The following is a 12,874-nucleotide window of genomic DNA, read 5'->3' on the forward strand; positions in this document are numbered from 1 at the left end:
ATTTACAGAGACCTACACCCAGACTGTTTGAGCCTTGATGGGGACTATTGATCAAATTGTTATTTTTTATTTAACCAAGAAAACCTCATTGAGATTACATAAGAATCCCAAGAGTGTCTTGACCAAGACAGGCAGCAGCGCATTTGAACAAATACAAACATAAAAGAGAGCAATTACAAACACAGATCAACAAACCGAAATGAGTCACAGAGCAGAAATTCATTAGTCAAAGCATCAACAATCTGACTCATCTTCCTCTAATGCCTTCAAATTACGTTTGAAAAGAAGAGACCAGCTCTTTTCTCATGGATAAAATCACACACATATGTGACACAAGAGAAGGTTTCTATACTGATTAGAGCTCTCAATGTTGTGTTTTGCCTCTGGTCACTTCCTGTCAGCACCTGTGTGTCCAATCAGACTCAAAGCTGATCGTTTGCTCTTACTGACATTGTTCCCTTTTTTCTAGATCCTTGCTTGTGTTGTTCTTACTCTCTGATGTACGTCGCTTTGGATAAAAGCGTCTGCTAAGTGAATTCTTGAAGTATAGTCTTATTAAAAGACAGGCCAGCCACTTGATCATACAGAGAACAATTTTGAGTTAGAGCCCTGAGATTTGGTATTTATCAACGCTCCTTTGTATACAGTATCTAAAGATTTACAGCATCGAGTAGATGCATGCATAAAATATCACCGTAATCGATAGCTGCAACAAGTGGGGGATTTTTTTACAGCAAAAGAAAAACAAGACTTTCTTAAGAGCTATCATAAGCGATATTATAAGAGAAAAACACTATTAGTTGCAAAACAGACTTTGGATGGAAGCACCTCTCACTCTGGTTTAAAAAAAAAAAATAGTTCAGTCATTTAAGATTTTTCATCAAGAAAATGAACATATTCTTCAATCTTTACTATTTATTTTAAATTCCAGCAAATATCAGAGTTTTACTGATTGATGAAACAGGAGAAGTTTGTTGATGTGACAAAGTCAACTCATAGTGGGAGTCCTAACATGGGAACATTTTTTCACTCATCTATATACTTGCTTGTCCAGCAGATGGCAGTATTCACATAAAATGAACCAAAGGTGTTGTCCATGTGCTCCTCATAAATCTGTGAGATTTTAGACCCAGGATATAGGTAGTTGATTATGTGACAGTCTCTATAATGCTTTAAACTGTGTTGCATCACAGAGAGGTTTTATATTAATCATGTGAGGTGAACAAAGTGACACAAAACCTGTTAGAGAATTCTGTAATTCCTACCCAATGACCAAAACAGGTGAATCAAAAATATGCTAAAAAAAAAAAAAAAAGGAAGAAAGGCCTATATGTAATGTCTGTTGTATTTGCACAAGTTCTAACAAGGTTTGCCGGATAACCAACAACTGATTGTATAATTAAATAAAAGAGCATGTTTGATCATTCTGATTCTGATGTCATGCTCCCTTACTCCATAGGGCCACCTTAGGGTGAGGCGTTACACTTATAACTTTTCTTGAGGAAAAGAAAAAGCTGTTACTTTCAGATTTAATTGAAGCTCTGTTTTATTGTGTTTCTCAGTCCCTCAGGACAGGGTGATAAAGTGACAACACAGCTCCTGTGTGTTATTTTAGATTCTTTTCTACATTTTGTCAATCTAGCCTTCTTAGCAACTTACTTGCCTGTACAAAGGTCGAAACCTTTTGTCCTACCATTCCTTTCATGCAAAGGTTGTTTTAGATCCTGGAATTTAAGCGCTTTGATATTTCCACTTGTGCTGTTCAGTGAAATGTCAAACATTTTCAGCTAAAATAAGAAAAGTCCTACTGAGACTTAAAACTCAGAACAGTGTGTTAGCCCCTACCCCCAACCCCCGTCACCCTGATCCAGTTCCTACTTCAAGTCTGGTCTCTAATCTTGATTGAGTGTTTGCCTTTAGAAAGCATCTGAGATACAACAAAGACAAGCAGGCCTCACAGACAGGATGAGCTGATTCTGCACAACACAGAATGTGTATTAGAATTACACTTTGTGTTTAAGTAGCATGAGGTTTCTTTTTTTTTTATCTGGGCTTTGACATAAATTGAGCTGTCTGCAGACAGGAGTAGGATGTCTCATTGATAGTAGAGTACTGAGTTACCATGGCACTAACACGCACATGGTTATGTTGTTGAAGAGAGGTGCATAGCATGGTATACATATCTGTTGAATTTGTTTATATACAGTATATGTCTCTTTTTCATGCATGTTAAATCATGCAGGGTGTGGTAACCTCTGAAAGCCCTCTCCATCTCGCCTTGGTTCCATGGGAACCTGCATGCAGCTAATCCTCCTTTTGGCTGGAGAGGGCTTCTCCAAACAAATCATCCAGCTCTAAGACCCACTGCTCCTCAAGTGGGCTCCTGGCTCTCTTTGCCAAGCCTTACCAAAAAAACCTCTCTCCTTTCTTCTCTCCTTTCTCATATGCTTCACATAAAACAGCTACCTAGCGTGAGGCAAATCCCCTCGTCTCTGTCTCTTTTCTTCTAGGAGCAAGAGAAGGAGAGAGGAATGGGGTGTGGATAAGCCAGACCAGCAGGAGATTGTCAAGTTGAAGAACTGAGATGACCTGTTTTGGAAGAGCGGACCGATTCTGAATAATGGCTGCTGGTGAAGGGGTCATTGTTTGATTGCAGACGGGAGGAAAGTGAGGATAAGGAGTGGGATCTCACTCCTTTGATGTCGCTCCTTCTGCTTTCCTTGAGTGTGAATGAAGCTCTCTCTATCTGTTTACAGTATTTACCCATATTTATCTGTTCATCTATCATTCTGGGATTGCTGTTTCAGAATATCTGGCAGGTTGACCTCTAAAGGTCTGCAGTTTGATTTGCAGCTCCTCTTGTTTGTTTATCAAAGTTTCCTTTGTCAAGATTCTGAGCCACAAATTGCCCCTGAAAAGTGTATAGAAAGAGTGTATAGAAAGTGTGTATAGTGTAAAGCCCTTTGACGAGACAAGGTGCTGTTTATGTGCACTATTATCATCAGTTATATTATGTGGGACTGCATTGCCTGCAGATATGCAAGTTGTATCAGTAGTCTCATCTATAATGTAAATACAAAGCTCAATCGTCTCACAATGATTAAACTATTACCTTCAATGTTGTGAATTAGTCCACATAGCTAACATTAAACCAAATGGAGTACACCAAACATCTGCAGGAATATGATGTGTATTTATGCTTTGTTCTGACATGCTATGATTTGTTTTTCAAAACTATCAAATGAAAAGTGTTTAAAAAATGACTATGATACGTGTTGGGACCAATCTTGATATCTCTTATTAAAATGACGCTATTAAAGGCTTTATATTTTTTTGATCCAGCAGATATCGCCCTTGAGCACCAGCATGAAACCAAAACAACTCGCGCTGCATTGTTGTGTTAGCATGCTAATGCTAGCGATCTTTATTATGCTGGTATCTTCACACTGCATGTAAATTTACCTGAAATGAGCGTGGTCTAGAAACACAGTTAAGCAGTGAGTACAGTATGTTATTCTTCTTTTCTCTAGTCCCTCAATTAAACAACTTTTATACGTGAGGGGAGGAGTCAGCTGGCCGTCCCGACGATGTAAACAAACTGAAGATAGGACTCTGAAAACTCTGAAAACATCACAGACAGTGGGACTCGGGTGTTACACCCATTGTAGACAGTCATGACTCACAGAGTTATTTTCAGAGGATATACTTGATTTATGTTACATTTAAGTGTGAAAAATCACATATAAAGACTTTAAAGTTTTTGCAATGTTGTGATGGATCATCATTGTGTCAGGTTTTAGAAAAAGTTTTTAGCTTATATCAGCATCATGTAATATGATCATGAGTATAGTTCAGAATCAAGATTTATTCATATTTTTCACATCAATGAACTCAATATTGTATCGTTTTAACACTTTCTCTAACTAGTTGGACGTTGGATGCTCTGTGCCATGTTAGCTCCTCTCAGACTCCACACATATTTATTTGTTTGTTTAACATGGAAACATGAAATCAACATTGCTTCACGTGTAAAATACAAAGCACATGCCATTCATGCAGGTTTCCAGCTGTGGCTAGTTTGTGACCCTGTTACCTCGGCTTTTAGGATTAAAACAGAAGCACTTCAATATTTCAGTTTTTATTATGTTCAGCCCAAAAAAAACACAGGGTCATCATGTTTGATGAATGCTGCTACTGAATACAATGACTGACATGATTGATAAAACACACTCATGCACAGACACACACACACACAAACAGGCACACACAAACACTAGTCTTTGCACATAATACAACATATTTATTGGAAAGCATATGATTTTGTTTGTTTGTTTGTTTGATTGTTTGTTTGGTGTCTTTTATTTTGAGTTGGACAGAATGGAAAACTGTAGTCTTTTAGTGTCCAACAAGTTTTATATTTTTGGAAAATACGTTTTTTTAAATGTGAATTCAAGATGAAAAAAAAGCTCTTGAAGCTACATAATATAGACCCAAGGAAATAAAAAGTAAAATCATCTCTTTTCCTCTATGGGGGGTGTTCTCACCTGTTATCCTCTAGGTGACTGTTCTGATGCTCCACCCAAAAGAAGCCCTCCAGATTTTGTCACAGAGGAGCATCAAGCATGACCCGGCATCACAGACTGAATGCTTCTAAAGGTTATGTTCAGTATGTTCAGAAAGCTAAACTGCAGGTATCAGGCATTGTGTAATGAAAGTATCTCCTATCTCAGTTTCTGTTGATAGTTGTACTAATCGGACACTGTGATGCTACAAACGCGTAGCACAGCTGAACATCTGATAATAGAAGAACATTATAGTAACACAGTATGTTTCTCTGTAAACCTATACGTGTCATAAAACTATGTCTGAAATCCTAAGAGCTGATTAATGCACACAGCCAAACTGAACACACCAGCAACTTGACATGCCTTGTTTGTAAAGGTCATCATATCATGAGTAGCCTATTAAAAAGTATTAAGCAATGAACACCAATATGTGTTTGTAGTGTGTGACTGAGATCCTACTTATCAGCTATCATAATTAAATGTCTTACTCAGTTTTTTTTTTCAGATTTATTTTTGGCTTTTTGTGCCTTTAATGGAGAGATAGGACAGTGGATAGAGTCAGAAATCAGGGAGAGAGAGAGAGTGGGGAATGACACGCAGGAAAGGAGCCACAGGCCACGAACCCGGGCCGCCCGCCTGGAAGACCACAGCCTCCACACATGGGGCGCGCAGACGAACCACTGTGCCACCAGCGCCCCGTCTTACTCAGTTTTTATCACATATGATAATGTATTGATTTATTGATTTATTTTCTGAAAGATTTACACTCAGTGAGTACATTATGCTGGAAGCATTGCTGTAGTTTAATGGCCTCTCATTGTACGGAAAATCTTCAAACTGTAGAGTCAGTTGAATGAAAGTTAATGACCTTAATACTTCATCCACCTCAGCACTCACGGCACTCAGTGTACTGATGAGTAAATCACTGTGTGTTTGTTATTCACTGACATAATGTTCACAGAGAAATGTTATTGTGCAAATATAAGGGGAGAGCAATACATTTAATACAGACTCCTTCATGTGAAAGGTGTTCATATCATGAAGAGGTTCTCCCCCTGCTGCTCCTCACCCTGTACTACACAGAGGCTTCCATGGTTTGTATGAAAATTGTCATTTATGTTGTTGCTACTGAAAGTTTCACTTTGAATTACAAGAAATAGTAGAATGTATTCCACACAACAGTTATCATCAGTTCTTTATTGTGCAAATGAGAACTTTTTATGATTTATTGCTGAGGAATGACAAAATCATTTACTTTAATTCATTTTTTATATTTAAAAGACAGAAGACAAAGCTACTGTCTGTTATTAACACAGTGCTGGTGTGCTGTTACACAACGGGAAAGTGATTGGTTGGGATCTTCAGAGAACTAATGAAAATAAGATGTATGTACACAATCATACAAACACTTGTTCTGGAAACATTTTTACAGTGCAGGCCATGAATATATACTCCCATATGTACCAATGCATTCCTATGCATGCATACAAAAGATGGATATAGTCAAATGATAATAACTTTATTTATATAGCACTTTTTCAAAACCAGGTTACAACATGCTTTCTAATTGAAACAAGCAGAAAAATAGTCTAAGAAAAAAATAGTCTAAGACAAACAGGTATATGTAGGCCTATAACAAAAGTCACTCTTCTCACTTACCAGTGCACCCATGGAAATACCTCAAAGAACTCCTCACCCCACAATCCTCCACATTAAGTCTCCGATCAGTAAATAACAACCTCCTCCATCCCCCAGGACTAAACTCCACACCATGGGAGGCCGGGCCTTCTGCTCCACTGCTCCCAGTCTGTGGAACGCTCTCCCTGACCAGCTGAGGGCGACACAGTCTGCGGACGTAAACCCACCTTTTCAACAGAGCCGTTTACTAGTAGGGTTTTTTGTACCCTTAATTGCCTTTCTTGTTTTTATTCCAATGGTTTATTTTGATGATTTATTATTTTATTTTTATTAGAATGTATCTATAATAATAATGTATGTAATTGTTATTAAAATGTATTATTATTAATCTCATTATTATTATATGTAAGCTAGGCTGGCATCCACACAGATATCGAAACATTGATTTCTATCCAAGGAGGTCAAACACATATCTAAGTGCTGCCAAAGGAAAAGAGACACAAGTTGCTCCTCTCAGCATCAGCTTCTCCTCTTTGTTTTCCGTCTCCAATAAGAAGCCCTTTTTTTCAGAAGTGAACTATAGACAAACAACTTGTATGTTTTTATTCAGATTCATTTTCAGTATTGGAGGGTAGGTACAGTACAGGATATTCTGCAAGTAAAGCAGTACTACTGCTGCTGCTCGTTCAGTACTACAACTCAACTCACAACATCCTGAACCCTTGAAAAATTGCAATTCATATTCATATCCACAGTGGGGCACTATAGTTTTGTAAAGAAATGACCAGAAATGAAAGATTTTCATCACAGCTGTGGTACATTAATACTTTCTCCAGCAGATCATTAAGTTTGTTACGTATACAAGAAATGGTCTGTGTGTCTGTGCAGGAATAACTGTGTCATTATTTTAATTTATAAAGTTGTTGGAATCTGGAAATGTACATAAGAGTAATGCTTGATGACCGGAAATGAAGTAGGACAATTTAGTTTTTTTCTAAAGCAGTAAGACAAAAAAGGAACCAGTTCCTTTAGCTGATAAAGATAAACTTGACCCTTCATCTCAGTAAATTAATTATTTATATCAAATCAAACATATCAACACATTACAGCCATTTTTCTGTATAGTCTGGTTTCCTCTGTTCATCAGCTCTCGTCTGTCTTTGTCTCCTTCCTTCTGTCAAAACAGAAGTTTTTGAAGTGAAGCTGCCTGACACGAGGGAATTGATGTATCCACCGACTATTTATAACAGAGAGAGCAGGTGTGCTGGTACACAGAGGCAACAGTGATTGGTTGGGATGCTTCTTTGTGCTTGTGTACATAAGGTACACATATACTGTGGGTTGCACATCAACAACACACGTGCCTGTGTCCTATGGAAACATGCATGCACACAAATTATGCACATTTTTCAGAACCCTTTTTACCATGCAGGACCATGCATGCACTCTCATGTATAAGAGACCAATGTATTATAAAAGATCCGCCACTTGCGGCAGACACACAAACATCCTAACTTCCATCTGCAAAATTCAATTTAAAACATATTTTAAAGTGTCATCAAATGAAAAGAGAGACCACTGCTCTTTCCAATATCAGCATCTTCTCCCCCTGAATATAAAGCAGGTCCATCCATACCCACAACCACATCATGTGCAGCAAATCATCTCAACAGCAGCAGATCATGTCCTAGTGCAAATGTTCCGAGGACAGTTTAAAACACCATGCACATGGAGTGTCATGTTTTTCCTCTAACATTGAGGTCAAAGTTGTACAAAATAAAAAAGATAGAAAGAAAAGCAGACAGCTGGTGGCAAACAAAACGCCCTTGTTGTCAGATGAACCTACTCAGTTTATTACATCAGAATAAAGAACAGCATTTCATAAGAAACCAATACGAGTGTTGTTTGCCAATGTTTTCTAGTGTGGTCATTTGTACCTTCCTCCAGAGACTGTCAAGCAAGAAAGAAGAAAACCTACTTTCACAGCAACAGTGCTTCAAATTGAATAAACAAATGCCTGGCCTCACATTGTAATGTATTGTTCCAAAATCATGACTAATACCACATGATTAAATCATTCCTCTGTATCTCCTTGTTTTGACCTCTTTGGCATGGGGCGAATATAACGACTGTGGACAAAGAGCTAAAGAAGGAAAAATGTAATCATAATGAGGCCAAATGTCACGCAGACACAGCTTGTCCCAAAACAAGGGTGAACCTTGAGTTGGCTTTCACCCGCAGATGCTCAGGCGTCTATCCTCAGGCATCTGATCCAACCTTCTCAACAGGGTCCTAAGACGCCCACTAGACTCTTCTCCTCTGTCCCCCCCCGGTGGTGGAATGAACTTCTAAAACTCCATTGGATCTGCAGAGTCCCTCTGCACCTTTAAGAAAAAGCTAAAGACCCAGCTCTTTCATGAATACCTACTAACTTAATGATGATGGTTTCGATATTATTGATGATGATGATGGTAATGACGATTGTTTTAGTTTGATAACGATGACTTATAAGATGGTTTCTATACTGATTAGAGCTCTCAAGAACTGCCCTCAATGTTGTGTTTTGCCTCTGGTCACTTCCTGTCAGCACCTGTGTGTCCAATCAGACTCAAAGCTGATCGTTTGCTCTTACTCACATTGTTCCCTTTTTTCTAGATCCTTGCTTGTGTTGCACTTACTCTCTGATGTACGTCGCTTTGGATAAAAGCGTCTGCTAAGTGAATTGTAGAATTGTAGATGCAGAGTTAACGTGTTGAACAGACAGATGCCAAATATCGCAGGTTAGCTTGTGCTGGCATACGGTAGCTTGCAATGTAGTTAGTCCTACTGTAAGCTGTAAACATAAACACTACATCCTGCAGTGAGTGTGCACTTTCTAGGGACGATGAGCCTAGGAGGAGAGGCCCAGGATGTTGTGTTTACAAGATGCAAGGAACAATGATACTGACTCTGCCTATAAAGACTCAAGCTTTTCCCTGTGGCACATCTTTTTACAAAGAAGTTAGCACATTTAGGCTAGGATATTGAGCATGAGAGGAGCAAGGGGTTAGCAAATGTACAGTAATCAAAGTTGCAGTTCTGCCTCTGGCTAATTCTAAGCTAGCAAGCTAAATTACGCTAGGTATGGCAAGCCAGTGCAGACACACAAAGTGACACTAAGTATTCCACAAATACTTCAGAAGGCATAGACGGCATCCTGATTCAGGGCAATGTCACATGCACACAGTTGCCTTTTACAGAATCAGCAGCTGGAGAGCAATCAGCCTGAGCGTTTGTGATAGCACCATTTGATAAATAAAAAGGCAACATTTTACCCTCAATTTCACTGTGCTATATGTCTCCATGTATCACTGAGGGGAATATGTAACTTAGCTGATAAATGTTCCTCAAATGAACTATGTCTATGTCAGTTGTTTGATGCCAGGAGAAGAATATAGAAGGTCTTAAAAAAACACAAATTAAAAACAATTAGGCCTATGTGACTGAATCTATATCAGAGTTTCAGTAAGTCTACAAGCTAAATTTTGGTTGTTCTTTTAATGCTTTTCTCTATATTGTCCTTCAACTGGTTTAGTCAATGAATTCATGTTCTTTATCCTTATTGAGTACAAACACAACCTGCAGCTGACTCTCACACACAATCAGGCAGGAAGAAGGTCAATGGTTCGATAATTTGTCTTCCAGTTTGTCCAGAAGATGGTGCCATCAACCTGACTTAAGAAGTTGAATTTCTGATAATGAATCACAAATGGAGGACAATAAATTCCTCCAAACTTTAAAAACTAGATAAAAAAAAGACTCAAATAACAAACTGACGTCACAAAGTGAATATTATAGCAGGAAAGAAGAGTCAATTAAAGACTGTAGAAGAACCTTAGGAGATCCTGTTAATGAGAGCACAGTAAAAAAGTCCCTCACAGCTAACACAGCCAGGAGCTTTTTTTAGAAGACAAAAAAGGTAAAATACAAGAAAACATTCAAAGAGCACATGGAATCAAAAGTATATTTAACCATCTTCAGCCACCAGTTATTAGAAATGAAAGAGACTCAACAGGAAATCTATGAGAATTTAACTGTTAGTGAAGTGTTCTCTCTCTTACACCTGACCTTTTGTCGTCTAAAAGGACAGGTGAATTTTCCATCCGAATGATAAAGGAAAACTTCAAAAAAACTTTAAGCTTAAGAAATTGTCTGATTGTCAGATCAAGCAGTTAATACCACAAAGTGAGGTTCACAGTGTGTTGCCAACTGTCTGCGCCATTTGGACTAATGTCACAAGAAAGTTTAGTTTGATGTTGCTATGTATTGTCTGAACATGTCTAAATCAAGCTATTGTAGTTAAGCTGATGACTGACCGTCCCACTAAGCTTAAGTAGAGCTAGACTTCAGTCAACGCACCAAAGTTAGGTTCAACGTACTTCCACAGGAAATGAAGTCATTGCTGCATTTTCATTTACATATTGCAACAGTATACTGTGAATAAATATCAGCTTTATGTCTTCATAAACATCTGCAGACTTTTAGGACATTGTGATGTATTTACAAGATTAAAAACATGCTTCATGTTTTCATGACCATTCTGCTGAAACACATAAAAGGGTTTTGTTCATCTAGCAATGACTGTACATGCATCGTCTTTTTTTTCTTTTGCAGAACTTCCTTTCAAGAAGTGTGCAAAAGAGGTGTCAGTTGTAAGCATGGGTTCATGCCAGCGGTTTAATGAGAAGAATAAGCTGAACTTCCTTGTAGGACTTTTTTTTAACTTGCAGAGAAGTTGTACCAAGTTCTTGAACATGTGATCTTTTTCCCCCCCATTGAACTAACCCCTTTGTTTTGTTGTTTTCTCACTCCATCCACAGACATGCAACTAAGTAATTTTATTTTAGGAAACTCATTTTCTTTATAGAGCTTTTCCAAACATACTGTATATTCTGCATGTATAATAGAAAATATTTTTTTAGTTCCTGCAAGTCGGTGCATATGATTGCTTATACAGTATTCATGCTTGCAATGTGACCTGTTTTCACTTCCCATTCATCAAGCTTACCCTAACTCTATTGATATGCTTGTAGGAAATATCTCAACATTTTCACTTTAGGGATCAACTTTCAGCTGTCAATACTGGATGAATTACTCGCCAACAAAAGGACATCATGCTGAGCTGATGATCATTGTGACATCCCACAATACACAAATGAATCCAACAGCAGAACAGACACTACTGTCAGCTCATCAGACAAATGGCCACTATCGCTCTATGATACAATGAATGAACACACTATAAAATTGCTGAATAGAAGTGATTGTATTAAATTAGGGGATCATTCATAAGTTTTACACTCTCTCTGAATGCTTCATTTGAGGTAAAACACAACTTGGTTTCTAATTGACGGATGGTGATTCAGGAAGGCCAACAAAACGATTGACTCATTATTCTGTGTTTCTTTTAACATAATTATCAACCCAATCAAATGTGCTCATCTTCCTGTATTTGGTTTTCTGTTCCTCATTCTTTTGCATGCATATGACTCCTGCGGGTGCCATGTGTGATACAAAAATACTCCCACGATGATGTGTTGGTTAGAAGACAAAGAGTTGCACTTTGCAGTGCATTGAAGACTATAATCACTTATCAATAGTTAACTGAAAACCTTTTTTTTCATGCCTTTGTTTCTCATGTTGTATTAAAGAGAAGGTAATTTGTAATTCCACTTGTAAAGGGATTCAAATACTTTTCAAGAGCTCTAAATTTGCTTTCATAATAACTGAACTTTCAGTGAGCATGGACTTAGTTTAGTTACATTTCTATCAATTTGTTATTTGAGCATTCAGTCATCTCCTCTTCAGCTGAGCTCACAATAGGAAAGTCCCTCAAGTTTAAATTCTTCTTTCTTGATTTCACATCTCATCACCCAAATCTTGACCTCTATCTAGAGGCTCCTGGATAGAATAAGAATTTTAATTTTTTTTTTACTAGATCTGGTCTCAGTCTATATTGCAGAAAAAGCTGACACAATATGAGCCAGTTGGCAAATCCTGCACTTCTGGCTACTTCAAAGAGGATGAATTAGATTTAAAGGTGACCCCGCTATTAGCATCAGGTCCACAAGGGCTTGAAAATGAGCTGGAGGCAGAAAGTAGGCTTACTGAATTATTGACTTGTTTGAAATTTGTTGAACCTTTATTTACAGACATGCTTTAATGTTTTGTTGCCTTTTGTTGCCTTTATTTCATGTTCACCACTCATTTCAGCTGCTGAAAAAACAAAAACTGTCTTCCAACAAACACATCATCATAAGAGTATTTCAGCTGCTCCTCTCAAGCAGCATTTTCAGAGTATTAGCAAAAAAGAAAACTTAAAGGAACTCTTTTATTCCCACTGCAATACGCATTTTATACAAGGCTAGATAAGCAATATTTTTTTAAATGCTGTGCACATGTGCGTTTACCTATTTATGGTACTTTTTGCTGTTTTATGACTTAATGAGAGCCTTAATGTGAATGTTTGTATGTTTTTATGTTACTGAGCCCCAACAAAAGGTGATTTTCTTATGTGATAGACAGAAAGGTTTTTTGAATCTTGAATCTTAATTGTATCATCCCTTTGTTTTCTCACTACTCCGGTTTTCCAGTATTTACATTTTCCTTCAAATCTATCTCGTACCTTCAGT

The sequence above is a fragment of the Labrus bergylta genome, chromosome 1 (assembly GCF_963930695.1).
Source record: "Labrus bergylta chromosome 1, fLabBer1.1, whole genome shotgun sequence".
NCBI lineage: Eukaryota > Metazoa > Chordata > Actinopteri > Labriformes > Labridae > Labrus > Labrus bergylta.